Genomic DNA, 20,699 nt, shown 5'->3' on the forward strand with positions numbered 1-20,699 from the left:
TTTTACGCATACGGGTCTTTTAAAATCTACTTGTTAAGTCTGAACTGCAGCATGTTAAAGTTCTAATCATAGGTCATTCAAACTCAAATTATTCTAGAATTTTTTTTACTGCAATTTGAAAAGCAATCAGCATTAAAAAAATTCAAAAAAACTTGGACTATGCTACTGAATGACCTATGATTAAAACTTTAAGATGTTGCAATTCAGATCTAAATCACATATATGTGCAGTCTGCAACTAAGACTAAGAACATAAGAAATTGCCATGCTGGGTCAGACCAAGGGTCCATCAAGCCCAGCATCCCGTTTCCAACAGAGGCCAAACCAGGCCACAAGAACCTGGCAATTACCCAAACACTAAGAAGATCCCATGCTACTGATGCAATTAATAGCAGTGGCTATTCCCTAAGTAAAATTGATTAATAGCCATTAATGGACTTCTCCGCTAAGAACTTATCCAAACCTTTTTTGAACCCAGCTACACTAAGGGGTAGATTTCCAAAGGGTTACGCGCGTAATATATGAGTGTAACCCTTTAAAACCCCCCTGCGTACGCCAAGCCTATTTTGCATAGGCTCAGCGGCGCACACAAGCCCCAGAATGCGCGTATGTCCCGGCGCTTTGAAAAGGGGTGGGAAGGGGGCGTGGACATGCCGCCTGTCCGGGGGTGGTCCGGGGGCGGGACCGAAGCCTCTAGCACAGCGGCTGTGCCGGGGGATGGCGCGCCAGCAGCTGGCCGGCGCACGCAAGATATGCCTGCCAGAGGCAGGCGTAAAAAATGAAATAAGGTGGGGGGGGGGATTTAGATAGGGCTGTGAGGTGGGTTAGATAGGGGAAGGGAGGGGAAGGTGGGGGGGAGTGGAAGAAAAGTTCCCTCCGACGCCGCTCCGATTTCATTTCGGAGCGGCCTTGGAGGGAACAGGGAAAGCCATCAGGGCTCTCCTAGGGCTCAGTGCGTGCAAGGTGCACAACTGTGCACCCCCTTGCGTGCGCTGACCCCGGATTTTATAACATGCGTGCGGCAGCGCATGCATGTTATAAAATTGGGTGAACATTTGTGAGCGCCGGGTAGCGAGCACAAATGTACCCCGCGCGCGCTCATTTAAGAATCTGCCCTTAACTGTACTAACTACATCCTCTGGCAACAAATTCCAGAACTTAATTGTGTGTTGAGTGAAAAAGAATTTTCTCTGATTAGTCTTAAATGTGCTACTTGCTAACTTCATGGAATGCCCCCTAGTCCTTCTATTATCCGAAAGTGTAAATAACCGATTCATATCTACTCGTTCAAGACCTCTTATGATTTTAAAGACCTCTATTATATCCCCCCTTAGCCGTCTCTTCTCCAAGCTGAACAGCCCTAACCTCTACAGCCTTTCCTCATAGGGGAGCTGTTCCATCCCCTTTATCATTTTGGTTGCCCTTATCTCTACCTTCTCCATCGCAACTATATCCTTTTTGAGATGTGGCGAGACTGGCGACCAGAATTGTACACAGTATTCAAGGTGCGGTCTCACCATGGAGCGATACAAAGGCATTATAATAATTCCTAACATTCTCTTTGCTTTTTTGACTGCTGCAGCACACTGAACCTGGATCTTTTTCCTGGGTGGTAGTTCCTAATATGGAACCTAACATTGTGTAGCTACAGCAAGGGTCATTTTTCCTTATGTGCATCACATTGCATTTGTCCACAATAAATTTCAACTGCAATTTGGATGCCCAGTCTTCCAGTCTTGCAAGGTCCTCCTGTAATGTAGCACAATCCGCTTGTGATTTAACTACTCTGAATAATTTTGTATTGTCTGCAAATTTGATAACCTCACTCGTCGTATTCCTTTCCAGATCATTTATATATATATTGAAAAGTACTCGTCCAAGTACAGATCCCTGAGGCACTCCACTGTTTACCCTATTCCACTGAGAAAATTGACCATTTAATCCTACTCTCTGTTTCCTGTCTTTTAACCAGTTTGTAATCCACGAAAGGACTTTGCCTCCTATCCCATGACTTTTTAGTTTTCTTAGAAGCCTCTCATGAGGGACTTTGTCAAACACCTTCTGAAAATCCAAATAACTACATCTACCGGTTCACCTTTATCCACTTGTTTATTAACCCCTTCAAAAAAATGAAGCAGATTTGTTAGGCAAGACTTCCCTTGGGTAAATCCATGTTGACTGTGTTCCATTAAGCCATGTCTTTCTATATGCTCTACGATTTTGATCTTTAGAATAGTTTCCACTATTTTTCCCTGCACTGATGTCAGGCTCACTGGTCTATAGTTACCTGGATCACCCCTGGCGCCCTTTTTAAATATTGGGGTTTCATTGGCCACCCTCCCATCTTCAGGTACAAAGGAAGATTTTAATGATAGGTTACAAATTTTAACTAATAGATCAGAAATTTCATTTTTTAGTTCCTTTAGTACCCTAGGATGCATACCATCCAGTTCAGGTGATTTGCTACTCTTTAGTTTGTCAGTCTGGCCTACTACATCTTCCCAGTTCACAGTGATTTGGTTCAGTTCGTCTGACTCATCACCCCTGAAAACCATCTCCGGAACTGGTATATCCCTAACATCCTCATTAGTAAACACGGAAGCAAAGAATTAATTTAGTCTTTCTGCAATGGCCTTATCTTCCCTAAGAGCCCCTTTAACCCCTCGGTCATCTAATGGTCCAACTGACTCTCTCACATGTTTCTTGCTTCAGATGTATTTAAATTTTATTTTTTTTTAAATGTAAGTTTTTAATTAAACTTTGTAACAAAAAGCTTTCTTATGCAAGCCTAACATATTACAAACTAAGTATAAATCCCCCCCTCCCGGTCCCCCCCCCCCCCCCCAGCCCTCCCAATCCCTTTAAAAAAGTATTTATTATGAATTTTGGCCTCTATGGCCAACTTCATTTCAAATTCTCTCTTCATCTGTCTTATCAATGTTTTACAATTAACTTGACAATGCTTATGTTTTATCCTATTTTCTTCAGATGGATCCTTCTTCCAGTTTTTGAAGGATGTTTTTTTTTGGCTAAAATAGCCTCTTTCACCTCACCTTTTGACCTTGACAGTAATCATTTTGCCTTCATTCCACCTTTCTTAATGCGTGGAATACATCTGGACTGAGCCTCTAGGATTGTATTTTTAAACAATGTCCATGCTTGTTGAACACTTTTAACCTTTGCAGCTGCACCTTTCAGTTTTTTTCTATTTTCCTCATTTTATCAAAGTTTCCCTTTTGAAAGTTTAGTGTTAGAGCTGTAGATTTACTTATTGTCCCCCTTCCAGTTATTAGTTTAAATTTGATCATGCTATGATCACTATTGTCAAGTGGCCCCACCACCTTTACCTCTCTCACCAAATCCTGCAATCCACTAAGAGTTAAATCTAAAATAGCTCCCTCTCTTGTTGGTTCCTGAACCAATTGCTCCATGAAGCAGTCATTTATTACATCCAGAAACTTTGTCTCTAGCAAGTCCTGATGTTACATTTATCCAGTCAATATTGGGGTAATTGAAATCTCCCATCATTATTGCACTGCCAAATTGGTTAGTTTCCCTGATTTCTCTAAGCATTTCATCATCTGTCTGACCATTTTGTCCAGGTGGACAGTAATATACTCCTATCACTATACTCTTACCCAACACACATGGGATTTCTATCCATATAGATTCTACTGAGCATTTAGTCTCTTGTATGATCTTTATCATGTTGGACCCTATACCCTGTAGTATATAATTAATTGACCCCTTTCCTATTTCATATACCTCATTTGACGCACTTAAGCATTGATATTATGACCATCATACTAGGTATCATTGTGTGGATATTCAACCAACTTCACTCAACCTTATATATAATCATTGGTCAGTCCATATATTTTTTGACTTTTTTAATCTCAATTCCACCCGTGAACAAACTTTTCAATTTTCATTGTTTCAATAACCCATTTCCAAAGTTCCAAACTTCCATATGTCTTCAATACTAGTATTCGAATAAAGTACTTATCTTGTCACATTTGTTTTCTTGCTGGAAAGCCACGTTATAGTCTTTATCGCCAGCTCACTTCTTATCCGCTCATTTCTTACTCATTGCACAAGCTCACTTCGTGCCCGACACCGTACAGTGTTTCGGACTAACACATGTCCTTCATCAAGGGCTATGTATCTGCGTATTTAGAGCAGCATGGCGTTTCTTGGCGTGTTCTTTGCAACTCTATACCCTCCCAGATATAAAGTGCCACACCCCCACCAAGTTGATCCTCCCTATCATTGCAATATAATTTGTACCTGATATAGCACTGTCCCATTGGTTATCCTCCTTCCACCAAGTCTCTGTGATGCCAATTATGTCAATCTCATCATTTGCTGCTATACACTCTAAATCTCCCATCTTACTTCTTAGACTTCTGGCATTGGCATACAGACATTTTAAAGTGTGTTTTTTTGTTTGTAATAATAACCTGCTTTATAGTTGTTAGAGATAATTTGGAAATCATTAGCTTTGGTGATTTTTTACATATAGGCACGTGGGCTATGTTTTTTTTTATTGGAACCTCTCTGTTGGGATGCCCTAACTCTCCTGTTTCATTAGTATCCTTCAAGGATACATTGCTCCGAACCATGTACTGCTGAGTGACTGTCGGCTTTCCCCCTTGTTCTAGTTTAAAAGATGCTCTATCTCCTTTTTGAAAGTTAGTGCCAGCAGCTTGGTTCCACTCTGGTTAAGGTGGAGCCCATCCTTTCGGAAAAGTCTCCCCCTTCCCCAAAGTTTTCTCCATTTCCTTACAAAACTGAATCCCTCTTCCCTGCACCATCGTCTTATCCACACATTGAAACTCTGGAGCTCTGCCTGCCTCTGGGGACCTGCACGAGGAATAGGAAGAATTTCAGAGAATGCCACCCTGGAGGTTCTGGATTTCAGCTTTCTACCTAAAATCCTAAATTTGGCTTCCAGAACCTCTCTCCCACATTTTCCTATGTCATTGGTGCCCACATGTACCACGACAGCCGGCTCCTCCTCAGCACTGTCTTTAATCCTATCAAGGTGACGCGTGAGATCTGCCACCTTTGCACCAGGCAGGAAAGTTACCAGGCTGTCCTCACGTCCACCAGCCACCCTGCTATCTACATTTCTAATAATTGAATCACCAACTATGATGGCCAGCCTAACCTTTCCCTTCTGTGTAGTCGCCCTGGGAGACTTGTCCTCAGTGCGAGAGGACAATACATCACCTAGAGAGCAAGTCCTTCATACAGGATCAATACCTGCTACACCAGGGTGATGTTCTCCTACTGGGAGACCTTTCTGATCCAAGGCAGCACTGGGGCTACCAGACTAGATTTGGGACTTGGCTACTATGGCCCTGAAGGTCTCATCAATGTACCTCTCTGTCTGCCTCAGCTCCTCCAAGTCTGCTACTCTAGCCTCCAGAGATCGGACTCGTTCCCTGAGAGCCAGGATGATCATATTCAAGACACAATCATTTTATTTGTGTCTCTTAAGTTCCAGAGTGGATTTTCTAATATTGATAGTTATATACCTGATTCTGACATATCTTACTTTACGTGGAGCCATTCAAGGTTACCCACAGTGGGTCACAGTGAATTTGGGGATTGACATTAGAATCTAGATATTTTAAATAGTGAGCAACATATATATTGCAAAAACACAAATTAACTGCAAATGTTACAAAATTGTATGATCATGCAAGAAGAATGATGTCAGGTTCATAGAACCTGATGAAAAATCACAGGATTCCATGCAGAATATCATATTAAATCTGTAGTCTGTTCCATATCCCTGGAACTTACACTAGCAGTATCATTGCCTTCAGTAGAGTTGTATCTAGAAGCCCTGGAGAGGGGCCTTATCCAACCCAAAGATAACCACTGATCTTTGCAAGAGAGGGAGGGCAAGCAGCCCTTGGGCTTCCATAGCATTCAGAATCTGCCCCAACCCCAAGCCTATTCACTGTCATTTGTCGCTGGAGCTTCCTCCCTGGGACTTTGATTACTATTTCCTCAGCATCCCCAGTCACATTTATCCCAAGAAGTAGAAGTCAGATGCAGGAATTGAATCTGCAAGGTTGCACACAGTGCTGCTGCTGGGCTATTAGACTGGCCTACCCATTACATTTTAATGAATAATTCTATGAGGTTTTACTACTGCATAACTTAACCTTGCATATTTGTAACTCAAGTATGCATTAATCAACAGTTTTTTAGTTGATGTTGAATTTCTGTTTTAATGAGTCCAGTTCACAATTTAGCTTTTATTGAGTGGAAAATGTATTCTTTAAGAAATATTTTATTTTTAATGAAATCTGAAAAGTACTCACTGCATTCCTTTTTGCAGAATAGACAACTATGTTTATTTGCTGCAAGTTGGGTCTGTAGACACAGATGCCACTAATAGTACACTAGCTCTAGATTCTTTTATTTTGTATGGTGCAATAATGTAGGACTGGGGAACTTTAATTCTAAGCAGTTTTAGAGTTATTGTTGCATAATTTTGATCAGTTCATCTCTTCCTCATCTGTACTTGTAGCAAAATGCAAAAGTCCTAGGGTCCAAATTTCAAAGATATCTGGTTATTTAAGTTATCTGGATATTATTATCCGGTTAACCTAGAATGGCTATTCCGGATAAGGGCTAGTTAGCCGGATAAGTTATAACCTGATAATGTTAGTCCTGCTATTGAGCTGGTCTAACTTGGTTAACTTAACCAAATAAGGCTGAATATAGACACTTATCTGGTTATAATAACCAGATAAATTGCCCTGCCTTGATCTGCCCATTGCTCACCCCCAAGATATCCGGCTAAATGGTAGCTGCTGAATATAGCTAGATATTCAGCGGCTGCCGCTTAGCCAGATAAATCCTACTTCTCCGGCTAAGTAACGTTTGAATATCTATCCCCTGATGATTAAGCTCCAGCAAGGATTATTTTACTGTCTAACATTTTTACTATGTTATAAATAAATATATAGACAGTGTTTTGTTTTTAAACAATTAAATTGATGGAGCTATAATTCACAGTAGGAGAAACATTCAAAGGGCTTATCTACTTAATTCTGGTATTAGCTAGCAAAACCTGAGTTTTAGAAAATTTGCTCTGCTCAATGTTTAAATCTAGCTGTCCAGGTTCATTAGCCAGCTAGATGTAGATACTCAAACTGGGCAGCCACAGGGTTGGAGTTTGGGCAAAAATGTAAAGTTAGCCAGCTAGCATGGAATGCATTTTCAACACTAACCAGCTAATTTCGCTGGCCAAAATTAGGCATTTCAATTGTAGACCTAAATCTAGAAAAATTTTGATCAAATTTAGGAAATCTTTAGCTGCAACGTAGCCAACTACATCTTAAAGTAAATCAGCTGCTTAGGGTCCATTTGAACATTTACCCTTTTAGTCCCTGTCCAGATCAGATCTTGGTCTCATGATCTCCTGGGGTTCCTGCACAGGGGGAAAATATTCAGTCTTTCAAGGCTCTCGGGATTTACTCTCTCTGGGACTCTTCTGTATACCAGTTTCAAGCACTTGACAAACTGTGCTTCACACCAATAGGTGTTGTCAAAAAAAATAAAGTCTTACTAAAGAAACTGGTAACAGGAACGCAAGTCCAAATATAATACCCCTGCTTCGTAGTACACTACAGTAACACAGACTAAACTGGCACAAAATCCAAATTCAGTCCCTCTTCACCTTCCCATACCCTTCCACAAACAAGTAATCTCTTATAATCAGGTACAATTCCACGCTGGGCCTTCCAAATACCTTTTAGGTAATTCCAATCTTCTTTTGTAATGTCCCTTTATCCTTCTTTGTCTGTGGGGTCTCTGGCTGATTTTCATGGGATCAGACTTTGACTGTGAACTTTCCCAGGCAGGATGCCTCTTCTCTGGCACCTTGCAGTAGGGATGAGCATTTATTTGAACTGAAATAGGAAATGAAACAATATTTCCTATTTCATTTTATAATGTTTTCAAAACAAACAGAAAAATCAACAAGAGTTCATTGGTTTTCTTTTTTGTTTCGTTTTGAAAGAAAAAAAAATCCCTTTCAGGCTAAGTTTCAGCAGGCCGGCTGTGTTACCAAATATATGAGTATATATTCGAGCCTAGCACCTAATTGGCTAAGTTAGATCTGATCTATAGCAGGTCTAACTGAGAGGGTCATTTATCAAATCGCGTTAGAGCCTTAAAGCGAGATGCATATGCAAATTTGAAAAATTGAGTCAAGTGGGAGGAGTTTATGAAAATGAGGGGTGCTTAACATAGCATGCAGATTTAACTACACCTTTTTTCCTGGCATTATGCTGAAATGGGATTTGCAATAAATATGGCAAATTCCATTTGAGAGAGAGAGAGAGCCCCCTCTGGGGAGGTACACATATTAGTCAACATTTAATTTAATACCACTGTTAATAGGGGGCATTCTGAACTTGGGGTGAGGTTTTGGTGGTGGGCTAGGTTTTGGAGGGCAGTTTTACATGCACAATCAGCGGTAAAAACACCACAGTTACCATCAATAAATATTTTATGTGAATTGGAGTGATGAAAGGAATACAAAGATGAGATTTGTACAATGTACTCTCAACCTAGCTTGATGTAAGAAACATGAGCGATTATTAGTTTTCCCAAACTTCCCCGTATCTCTTTGGGCTGCCAGCAATGAGGACCATCGGTATGCCGGGGTTGGAATAATGTTCTCCTCATTTGTCCATGAAGAGGTATCGGAGGTTATTGACCCCAATGGTAGATTTATTCTCAACAAGATTAAACTTGATAAACAGATTTTTACTCTCCTCTGTGTATTTCCCTAATCAACATCAGGTGTCTTTTATAAAATGTCTGCACTACTTGCTGCAGCAACACGCAGAGGGGGAGTTGATAGTGGGCGGTGACTTTAATTTAGTAATGGATCTGAATAGGGATTCCAGCTCTGGTATGCAGACGCATATGGAAGCTAGAAGTATTTGGCGCAGAGTTATAGAAAATTGGGGATTTGTGGACATATGGCGAGCCAGACATGAACACTCTCGCTCCTACACGTTTTATTCTTGCCCCCACTCCACATACACCCATATCGATTATTTTTTTGTTTCCGCCACCATACAACCTAGAGTACACAAAACTGATATTGATAGCATTACATGGTCTGATCATGCACCGGTCTGGGTGGTCTGCAAATTGGGGGACTCTGGCGGTGGTCTTCGCATGTGGAGACTTAATGAAAGTCTTCTCAAGGACCCCTCCTTCACAGCAACTCTAACTCAGCAAATTAGGGATTTCTTTAATGATAATCAAACATAAGGCACCTCACCAGTGACTGTCTTGGAATGTTCCAAGGCAGTAATGAGGGAGCATGCATAGCCCGAGCAGCCTATTGTAACAGAGAACAAGAAACCCAAAGAACGCAGCTCCTACTGGACCTCGCTGACCTAACTAGGCACCATAGTAGCTCTCAGTTGGAGAGGCTTTAACAGAAAATAATGGTAGTGCGGGTACAGCTTAGATCAATAGAAGATTCAGCTATTAGCCATTCTCTTACTCTCCTTAAATAGCAGTATTTCGAAGGGGGTAATAAGGCGGGCAAACTACTGTCCAGCAACTGAGAGCAGTCCAGGCGCAAACCGTAGTGGCTAAGATTTTAAACCACCAAGGGCAAATGGTAACCTCTACAGAGGACATACACCAGTCCTTTACTGACTTCTACTCCCAATTGTACTCCCAGGATGTTTCCATATCCACTGCTGACATCTGTGACTACTTGGAGGGTATAGATTTGCCTCAGATTACCCCTTTGCAAAAGGCAATACTTGACAAACCCATCACGCAGCAGGAAGTGCTGGTAGCTATCAAAAAATTAAAACCTGGAAAGGCACCTGGTATGGATGGCTTTATTTATTTATTATTTATTTAACATTTTTATACACCGAAATTCATGTAGCAAAAGTTACATATCAATTCGGTTTACATTATAACATTAAACAAGCAAGACAGAGTGCAATTACATCGAACAGGAGGATAAACTTGGATCAAGTAACTGGGGATTAAAGAAACAAGAAATTACAATAAATAATGTAGTACTCAAAAGGATCTGGCTAAAATATACAGTAGACACGTTACAAGGTGCGCATATTTGGGAAGATTTAGGGTAAAATTATTGGTATGGATAGAAGGCTTGTTCGAATAGCCAAGTTTTGAGTCTCTTTTTAAAGACGATAGGGCAAGGTTCTTTCCGGAGGTCTGGTGGTAGAGAGTTCCATTGCGTGGGGCCTGCTGTGGATAGAGTGCGTTTCTTTAATGAGGATTTGATGGTTGGGGCAAGGAGAGTATCTTTATAGGCTGTTCTCACCGGTCTGGAGGGTATATGTGGCTGCAGAGGGGTATTGAGTTCCAGAGGAATGAGCTTGTGAATAGATTTATGTATGATTGTTAGTACTTTGTAGGAGATTCTGAACTTGATTGGGAGCCAGTGTAGGTTTTTCAAGATGGGGGTAATATGATTTCTTTTGTTAGATTTAGTTAGAATCCTGGCTGAAGCGTTTTGGAACATTTGTAATGGTTTTATTGTGTTGGTTGGGAGGCCAAGTAGGAGGGAGTTACAGTAGTCAATTTTTGAAAAAATGATTGCTTGGAGAACTGCCCGGTAGTCTTGGAAATGGAGGAGCGGTCTGAGTCATTTCAGAACTTGCAATTTATAGAATCCGTCCTTAGTGGTATTATTAATGAATCTCTTAAGGTTTAGTTGATTGTCCATGATGACTCCGAGGTTTCTAACTTGAGGTGAGAAGGATAGTTGACTAGTAGGGGGTAACTTAGATGTTGCATAGTTACTGTCTTGTGTGACAAGGATTATTTCAGTTTTGTTGGAATTAAGGATCAGGTTAAGGCTCTTGAGTAGGTTGTTAATGGTTTGGAGGCAGTTGTTCCAGAATTCTAGTGTTTTTTGTAGAGTTTCCGTAACCGGGATGAATATTTGCACGTCGCCTGCGTAGATATAGTGGGTTAATTTTAGTTTGGAGAGAAGCTGGCAAAGTGGTAGTAGATAAATGTTGAAGAGGGTGGGGGATAGGGAAGAGCCTTGAGGGACTCCCAAGGATGAGGGAACTGGGTGTGATTCTTCGTTGTTGACTCTGACCTTATAAACTCTGTTATGTAGAAAAGATTTGAACCATCTGAGAGCAGTGCCTTTGATGCCGATGTCTGTTAGCCTATCCAGAAGCGTTGTGTGGTTTACCGTGTCAAATGCGGCTGATAGGTTGAGGAGAATGAGTAAGCCAGGTTGTTTTTTTTCTAGATTCAGTAAAATTGTGTCCATCAGGGAGATTAGCAGAGTTTCTGTATTTCGGGTTTTTTGGAAGCCGAACTGAGATGGGGCTAGTATTTTGTTGTCTTCTAAGTATTCCTTGAGTTGCTGGTTGACTATTTTTTCTAGGATTTTTGAAATGAAGGGGAGTTTAGTGATCGGGCGATAGTTAGAGGGGTCATCTGGAGACAGGTTGGGTTTTTTCAGGAGAGGTTTTAGTATTGCGAGTTTCAACTGGTCAGGTACTGAACCTTGCATTAGTGAGCGGTTAATAATGTCGGCAATAGGTTTGGCGACAGTTTTAGAGCTGGCAATGAGTAAGTTGGCGGGTATCGCATCTGTGGGGTGAGAGGCAGGTTTGAGCTTCTTCAGGATTGTTTCAACCTCTAAGGATGACGTCGGTTCGAACGTTTCAAGACTAGTGTTCTGTTGATAATGAGAGTATTTACAGGCATTACCGCAAATTTGCCCTTTCCCTGGCTGGCCCTTTAACTCAAGCATTTAACTCCCTTTTAGAGGGCTCCGATCTTACCATGGACGCTAACACTACAGGCATAACAGTGCTCACTAAGCCGGGGCGAGATCCCGTTCACTGTAGCTCCTATCGGCCGATCTCCCTGATCAATATTGATCTGAAGATCCTATCCAGAATTTTAGCAGCCCGTTTAAACGGGATACTACCGGGGATTATACATAATGACCAAGAGGGATTTGTCCTGGGACGGTTAGCAGTAGACAATGTCCGCCGTATAGTAGACATTGTCGATATGGTACATAAGGAAGGTCTCCCTGCAGTACTCCTTGCCTTGGATGCCGAAAAGGCATTCGATTTAGTCCACTGGGACTTGCTTTTTCAAACATTGTCTGCCATGGGATTTGGGTGCTCCTTTATTGATTGGATTCGCAAACTATATGCACATCCCGCAGCCAGGGTTAAGGTTAACGGGAGCTACGGACCTCCATATCCCATCTAAAGGGATACCAGGCAGGGGTGCCCTCTTTCCCCTCTTTTGTTTGCAATATTTTTGGAACCTTTTGCAATTCGAGTCAGAGGCACTGAAACTATCAGTGGAATCTATAAGGGGAATTCCCATTTTAAAATCTCCCTTTTTGCCGATGATGTTATGTTCACTCTTACCGACCAGGGAGTTCCCTTCAGGGAGTTATGGATGAGTTGGGTAAATTTGCAGCATGCTCTGGCTTGAAAATTAACTTCGACAAGTCGGAAATACTCAACTTAAACTTGCCTCCCGCAGTGGTTACAGATTTAAAGCGTCAGTTTCCTTTCAAGTGGGCAAGCACATCTCTTAAATACTTGGGAGTCTGGATAGGACCACACACTGACTCATTGAATGACTTAAACTATAAACCGCTTATCGATAAAATTAGGGACAATCTGGATAAGTGGCTGGAACATTCCCATTCCTGATTGGGTCGCTTGGCAATTATTAAGATGAATGTTTTACCTCGTTTTTTATATTTTTTCACCACCATTCCCATTTATCTTCCTTCTACCCTACTCCGCAATTGGCAGCAAATGTTGGGGCACTTCATATGGTGTCGATGTTCTCCTAGGATAGCTAGGGCTACTCTGTTCCAGGCCAAACTACGCAGGGGGTTACAAGTGCCCAACCTGCTGTGGTATTATGGTGCAGCTCAGCTGAGGGCCCTGGTTGCCCTTCACAGTAGCAGAGATGTCCCACAATGGGTTAAATTAGAGCAGGCACAGTTGGGCCGCTTTCCCATTGATGCACTTCCCTGGCAGCCACAACCATCTAAACGGGAAAAGCTGAACATAGCATTTGCCTTACAAACCTCATTGCATGTATGGAATTTGTGGAGATTGGTGCTGGTAGTACATGTGCAATTCTCGATGATGACTCACTTATTCTCTAATATGGTGGTGTCCCTTCGAGAGTGTACCATGACTCACCAGCGGTGGATACATGCGGGTATATATAAATTGGGTCATATATACCAACAAGATGCTATGGTTTCCAGGGAAAACTTGTGTAAAATGCATAATATGGACAATATTGATTTTCTACTCTATGCTAAGGTATATCATTTTATGCATAGGGGGCTTCTGGAGGGGAATATAAGAGTAAAAGGCACATTGTTTGAATCATGTTGCAAAAATGCCTCTTCCATGAGAGGGGTGATTTCAAAGATATATGCTCTTCTGAATAGCCGTAAACTGGGGCCTTTACGTCACCGTTATGGGAAGAGGATTTCCACATCTCTTTGGACGACAAAGCCTGGGAACAGATATACTCGGCCACTCATAAGTGCTCCATATCAGCAGGCCTTCAAGAGAACTGCTATAAACTGATATACCGGTGGCACTACATACCGGAAACCCTTCACAAGTTTGCACTTGACGTCCCTGATTCTGCTGGAGAGGATGCGCGGCCATGGGCACTTATTACCACATTTGGTGGCAATGTCCCAAGGTTTCTAAATGCTGGCAGACTGTATTTGATTGGGCGGCCCAAATTCTCCATGCCACGATTAAAGTTGAACCTTGGCATGCCTTGTGGGATTACCATTACCAGGCATCTCAAAATTTACTCAGAAACTGCTTTTGCAGATCTTTATTGCCATGAGAGCAGAGATTGTGCTCCACTGGAAGCGAGATAATGCACCTCCTAGAGCGAATATTTTACAATGTATACACACTCCTATTACCAACTGAATAAACTCACGGCTTTGCACCACAATCAAATGTTATCCTTTCAAAAGACCTGGGAACCCTATGGCACTTGGCTGGCAGCTCAGACGCTTTACCAGCGTAGTCTTTATGTGGTTGATGGAGCCTTTTGCGGCATACCTGTCTAGTTTCCTGTAGCGCTTGTTGGTGGCGCTTGTTATTATGACTTCCCAGCCTTGTTCTGCTCTGGCTGTACTTAGAAGTCGGACCTCTTCTGCCAGCCCTCTACACCTTTGCCTCTCGAACTTCCTATGATTGTATCTCCCGTTTTCCCATGTTCATTCTGCTTATTTTGTTTCATACTGTTTATACTGATCATACTCTTTGTACTTTCTGAATACATATCCACCCCAAGATATCCACTGGCCTGGTTCTGAGGGGGGGAGGGGGGAAGGGGAGGGTTTCTTATAGCAGGGATAAACTTTGGTACCAGTTGCTGGGGCATATTTGTCATGTTGGATGCTATTCATTCTATGTTATTTATGTTCTGACTTCTTGACCTGTTTTTACATATAACGATGTATACACTGTGACATTTTTGTGTCTCTACTGGTTGCCAATAAAAATTGTTCAAACAAAAAAAAAACAACAAAAAACCAAGTCTGTGAATCTTTGGAAAACTACTGAGTTGCAAATGATTCTCTTTTGACATTCATGGTTTCATTTTCTGGAATCAAGGCCAGGCTAAGATTTCCTGTATGAATGAAATGAACACCATGTCCTCTGTGCACATATTTCTGCAAATCAACAAAAAAGCAATTCAGGCTGTTCCTCCTTGTTTTCTCCTCCTTCTGTGCCAAAGTACCGCCCGACAGAGATCCACAGCTTTCTATTCTATCATATTGGTTTTTGTAGACAGTTGATAAGCAAGCAGCTTGAACATTTTTTAAAGGTGATTAATGGCTTGTGAAACACATTGAAGAACAAGTTTCATTCCCTGAAGCAGTTTTGAAATTCAGGGATTTTCCATTTCCACCATCTCTGCTTCTGAATTTAGCCTTTATTTTCTTTGAGAGTGCCCTTACATGCACCCTCTGGCAGTGGGAGGATCCAAAGATGCAGATGTGTGCTTTCTTTGTGGTGGCGTCTTGCCTGTGTAAGGCACCTGGCCATATATTGCATCTAAATCAGTGCTGACAAGGTTATTCCATAGGTATCCCACTTACCGGTGAAGAATTGACTCCAGTCACTCAGATCCTGGACTGTTGTACATTAAAATACTGGCAATCCCCTAGTAAGGATGGAATAAATAAGGTTTCTGGTGACCTTTGTAGTAAAGTTGTATTTTACAAGTAATACTTAAGCAATACCTCTGAATAGGAAGGACATTTATTGACATTTAAATACCGTCTGGAGGATAAGAAATTATTGACGTGATGAAAGGAGCAGAGCTCTTAAAAGCTGGTCACAAATATACTGTTTGCCCAATAAAAAAAAAAATGTATCACCTACAATTTGTATGTTAACCTTTATTTCCATATGTCTAATTGGACTAACAAGATAACAAGACACTACTTCATTCAAGGTTCAAAGTACACTCAGTCCTTTGATCCTGACAGGGTAGGGTTGCCAACTGTCTGGATTTTCTCCGGACAGTATAGAATTTTAAGGTACTGTCCAGAAGTCAGATGGAGGGCTAAAATGTCCGGAAATTGTATGGATTTTAACCCTCCAGTACAGCGCATCAACTACTTTTCTCATTGCATCGCATCTGGTCACTTAACTTAAAGGAGCTCTGGTTTAGCTTCACAGCTAAGGTTGGCGCTATACTTCCTGAAAGTTGCCTGCCTCTGCATGACTCCACCTTTCCCTGCTGCAATCTCGACTGCCAGCATCTACCTTCCCTCCCGTGGCCCAAGTTAAAAAAAAAAAAGGCTCAGCGGGGCTTCCTGCACCTCGCCTCACGCCCACAGATCAGCAATAAAAGGCCCCGTGGGGCCACTGCAAACTTTCCTCCCACCCGCAGCAAAACAAGAGAAGGCCCTGTGAGACCACTGGTACCTCACACCTCCTGACTGCATCGAAAAAAAAAAAGCTCCGCACCAATGCCTCACCTCAACAGAAAGCCCAGTGAGGCCGCAGATGCATCTCCTCTTGCCCACAACTACCTTCCCATGCGTGGCCCAAGTTAAAAAAATAAAAATAAAATAAAGCTTAGGGGGGCTGCCGGCACCTTGTCTCAAAACTGTGGATCATCAATAAAAGGCCCTGTGCAGCCACTGACCCTTCCTTCCCACCCACAGTGAAAAAAAGAAAAGGCCCCGTGAGGCCACCAATTTGTCACCTCTTGCTTGTGGCACAACAAAGAAGTGGGGCTGCCAGCATCTCTCCTTTCTCTTGTTTTGCAAGAAATAAAGGTCACCGGCACAGCCCCCCCCCCCCCCACTGCGGCACAACAAAGGTTACCGGGACCTTCCCTTGCACTGCGGCACAACAAGAGGCCGTGGGTGTGCTGAAGCAGAGGCCCAGAGTATAAGATAGCCTATGTATGTGTGTGGGAGAGCCAGTGAGTGAGAATGTGTGCGGGGGTGTGAAAAAGCCTATATCGTGGAAGGGGGGGGGGGGGGGAGACAGAGTGCCAGTGATGTGAGACAGCCTGTGTGTTTATGGGAAGAATGTATGAATGTGAGAGCCTGTGGGTATGGGAGAAGGAGAGAGAGAACCTGGGCCAGATTTTAATACCTACGTGCGGGCGTAGATTTGTGCGCGCAACCTGGCACGCACAAATCTACGCCCAATTTTATAACATGTGCACGCATGTTATAAAATCCGGGGTCAGCATGTGCAAGGGGGTACACACTTGTGTACCTTGCATGTGCCGAGCCCTAGCGGAGCCCGGATGGCTTTCCCTGTTCCCTCTGAGGCCGCTCCGAAATTGGAGCGGCCTCGGAGGGAACTTTCCTTCTGCACAACCCCCCACCTTCCCCTTCCTTCCCTACCTAACCCGCCCCCCAGCCCTACCTAAATCCCCTCTAACCTTTAATTCATAATTTGCAACTGCCTCCGGACAGGCATAGGTTTCGTGCGCCGGCCGAGTGCCAGCGCGGATTCCCCGGCACAGCCGCTGTGCCAGAGGCCTCGGTCCCGGTCCCGCCCCGCCCCTTTCACAAAGCCCCGGGACATGCGCGTGTCCCCGGGCCTATGCAAAATAGGCTCAGTGCGCGTAGGTCTTTCAAAATTTGCCCCTATGTGTATGAGTGAGAGAACACCAGTGAGTATGTGTGTCTGTATGTGTGTGTGTGTGTGTGATGAGAGCCTATGAGGAGTGATGGATTGAGAGAGCCTGTATACATGAGGGAGAGATGACCATTGAGTGTGAGAGAGCCATTGAGAATGTGTGTAAGAGTCTACATATGTGTGTGAGAGAGAACCTGTGGATGTGTGAGGGGGAAGAGTCAGTGTGAGTGAGAGAGAGAGACAATTTGCATGTGTGAGAAAGAGAGTGAAGACTTGTAAATGTATGAAAGCCTATATGTTTATATATGAATGTAGTCGTTAGAGAACGAATATGTGTGTTAGAGAAGATGTGTGTATAAGAGAGAGAAGATAGAGTGCACTCCCCCCCCCCCCCCCCCCCCATACACACACACACATACTAATCCAGGACAATCTAAGAATGACTAGAAATCTAAAGTTCCCTGGTATGGAGAGTGGCAATATTTTGTATCCCTATTTATTAGAATTTTTGCACTTTATTTGATAGGTCTGCTGATTTGAAATATTGGTGTTTGGTACATTTTTTAATTTTTAATTTGAGTTATTAAATATTAGATGTTATCCTGTTCATCATCTCTTTTGAAATATTTATGAACCATATTGAAATATGTTTTTTCTATCAAAATGTTTTATTTTTTATTGGTTTTATTGTTTGTTTTGTGAGAAATGGTTATGTTTCTGTTTTTCCATTCTTGCATTATATATAGAATTTGGTTTGAAGCGGTTTCCAGCTGCATGTTTCTATTAATACTTTATGGTCACTTGTTTACTGTATTTGGTGAGGGTCTGTCTGCATTTTAATATATTGTAACTGTAATTCAGTTTACTCTTGGCTTTCTGGAGACCAAGCCCACCCCCAACACACTTTATAATAGGCATGTGATATCAGGTGAAAAAGATAAGATAGTGGGGGGAAATGTATGCTCATCTACCCAAGGCAGAGGAATCTCAAATAGATGGACCATTTTGGGCTTTATCTGCCATCATCTGTATCTTACTATGAGACTGATCACTGGCTCAAGGGATAACAACAGTAAAGGGGCGAAATAGATTAACCCTCTCTCACTAATTCCTGCTGAATATTTATCATACTATTACCATTCACAACTGTGTCATATTTATTCATTTGATTACCTATGTACCGTTTTATAGTCTTATTTTTTCACTTGCTATTCTAATGTATCAATAGGCTGAAATGTAAATATTGTGCTGTTCAATTTCTCCCCTTCCATCCCAAATTTATTTTCCTTGTTTTTTGTAACTTTCCCTCTCCCTTTTTCTGATTCACTGTATTTAAAGTTCAAGGTTCTTATTGAAAATATTGTTTTTTACGTTACGTTATGCTTTACACTCCTTGTTATTTGTAAACCGGGTTGATGTGATGCCTATCATGAAACTCGGTATAACAAAAACAATAAATAAATAAATAAATAAATAAATAAGTTATTAGAAAGTTTGTGTGACCTGAAAATGACAAGTATTTGATTCTTCAGATCAAATTCATCTTTCCTAATGGAGGGGATGGTATTTATTAGTATTTTTATATTTGGGATCATTTGATTGTACCTTACTTTGTGCACAGCTATCTTGTAATAAGGCAAATAATAAAAGTTGTTTGTTTGTTTTTTTAAATAAAAAAAGGACAAAGGTGGAAGGAGAAAGGTGAAAATTTTACTCTGTGCATCCAAGTGTTTGGAATTTTCACAGTTGAAAGTTGCAACCCTGCCTTCTCCAAACCAGGATAGGGTAGGTTGCTCAAGGGATTTAATTAATTTTATTATGCTGTTTTGTGCATTGTACTTAATGATTATTTAATTAATGATTCATTGTGTTCATATATATATATATATATATATATATATATATATACAATATATATATACAATATAAATGGGCTCTGACCGACAGCCCGCAAATGCGCAGTAGAGAGCAGCTCTACCGTGCATGCACGGGCGAGAGAGCATGTCAGTCAGAGCGGAGCAACATGGCGCTGGGAGGAAATGGAGCCCTGTGAGGGCTGCCTTGGAAGCGGCGGGGAGGAGCAGCGGCGGCAGTATCCAAGCATCGGGCAGGCCAGCAACGAGTCCGGTGGTGAGGTGCACGCAAGAGAGAGACCCCGGGAGACCTCCAGTCTGCGCCGTCCAGGGAAGGGGTTCTGGATGAGGTGAGAAAGGAAGGAAAGGGAAGATGAGAGGGGATGGAAGGAGAGGATGTGAGTGCATAAGTGGTAAGGGTAAGACATTCTGGAGAACATAAAAAGAGGCAGTGGAGAAGGGCTGAGGGAGAGGGAAGGGGTTGTGGAGGAGGTGGGAGGGGAAGGAAAGGGAAGATGAGAAGGGATGGAAGGAAGAGGATGTGAGTGAGTAAGTGGGAAGGGTAAAGTTGTGGAGAAGAGAAAAAGAGGGAGTGGAGGAGGGCTGAGGGAGAGAAGAAGGGAAGGTGAGAGGGGAAGGATGGAAAAGGTAAGAGGATATGAGTGTGTAAGTGGGAAGGGTAAGATGTTCTGGAGAAGAGAAAAAGAGGGAGTGGAGGAGGGCTGAGGGAGAGGGAAGGGGTTGTGGATGAGGTGAGAGGGGATGGAAGGAAAAGGGAAGAGGATATGAGTAAGTGGGAAGGGTAAGAATTTGTGGAGAACAGTGCGGCTCTAACCGTGCCAGTCTGACCGATGGAATCTCGCCCATTTTAACGGGCTTAACGGCTTGTATATATATTTATTATTGTATTCACTTTTTGATTATCTATTGTAACGCAGGTTAAAAACAGGTTTACCTGTAGAAAAAGCATGACACTAACGGGTAGATTTTAAAAGGTGTGCGCGGGAGTAGATTTGTTCGCACAACCCAGCGCAAACAAATCTACTCCCGATTTTATAACACGCACGCTGCCACGTGCAAGTTATAAAATACAGGGTCAGCGCAGGCAAGGGTGCGCAAAATTGGCAGCCTGCGCGCACCGAGCCGCGCAGCCATCCTCCGTTCCCTCCACAGCCGCTCCGAAATCGGAGCGGCCTCGGAGGGAACTTTCCTTCCGGCCCCCCCACCTTCCCCTCCCTTCCCCTATCTAACCCACCCCCCAGTCTTAACTAATTCCCCCCTACCTTTATTTTACAAGTTACGCCTGCCCAAGGCAGGCGTAACTTGCGTGCGCCGGTTGGCTACTGGCGCGCCATGTTCTGGTCCGGGGGCTGGTCCGGAGGCCATGGCCATGCCCCAGGAACACCCCTGGGCTGGAACCACGCCTGCAGCCCCGCCCCCAGAATGCCCCCGATGATGCACCGGCCGCGAAACGCCCCCCAAGAAAGCCCCGGGACTTACGCGCGTCCCGGATCTTGCGCGCACCGCCGAGCCTATGCAAGATAGGCTCCCTTTGAAAATCTGCCCCTAAATGAATTTCAGTGCAATCATAGCTGAATTTTGTTTCTTCTAGATCAGGGGTGGGCAATTCCGGTCCTAGAGGGCTGCAA

This window comes from Rhinatrema bivittatum, chromosome 8, assembly GCF_901001135.1.
Source record: "Rhinatrema bivittatum chromosome 8, aRhiBiv1.1, whole genome shotgun sequence".
NCBI lineage: Eukaryota > Metazoa > Chordata > Amphibia > Gymnophiona > Rhinatrematidae > Rhinatrema > Rhinatrema bivittatum.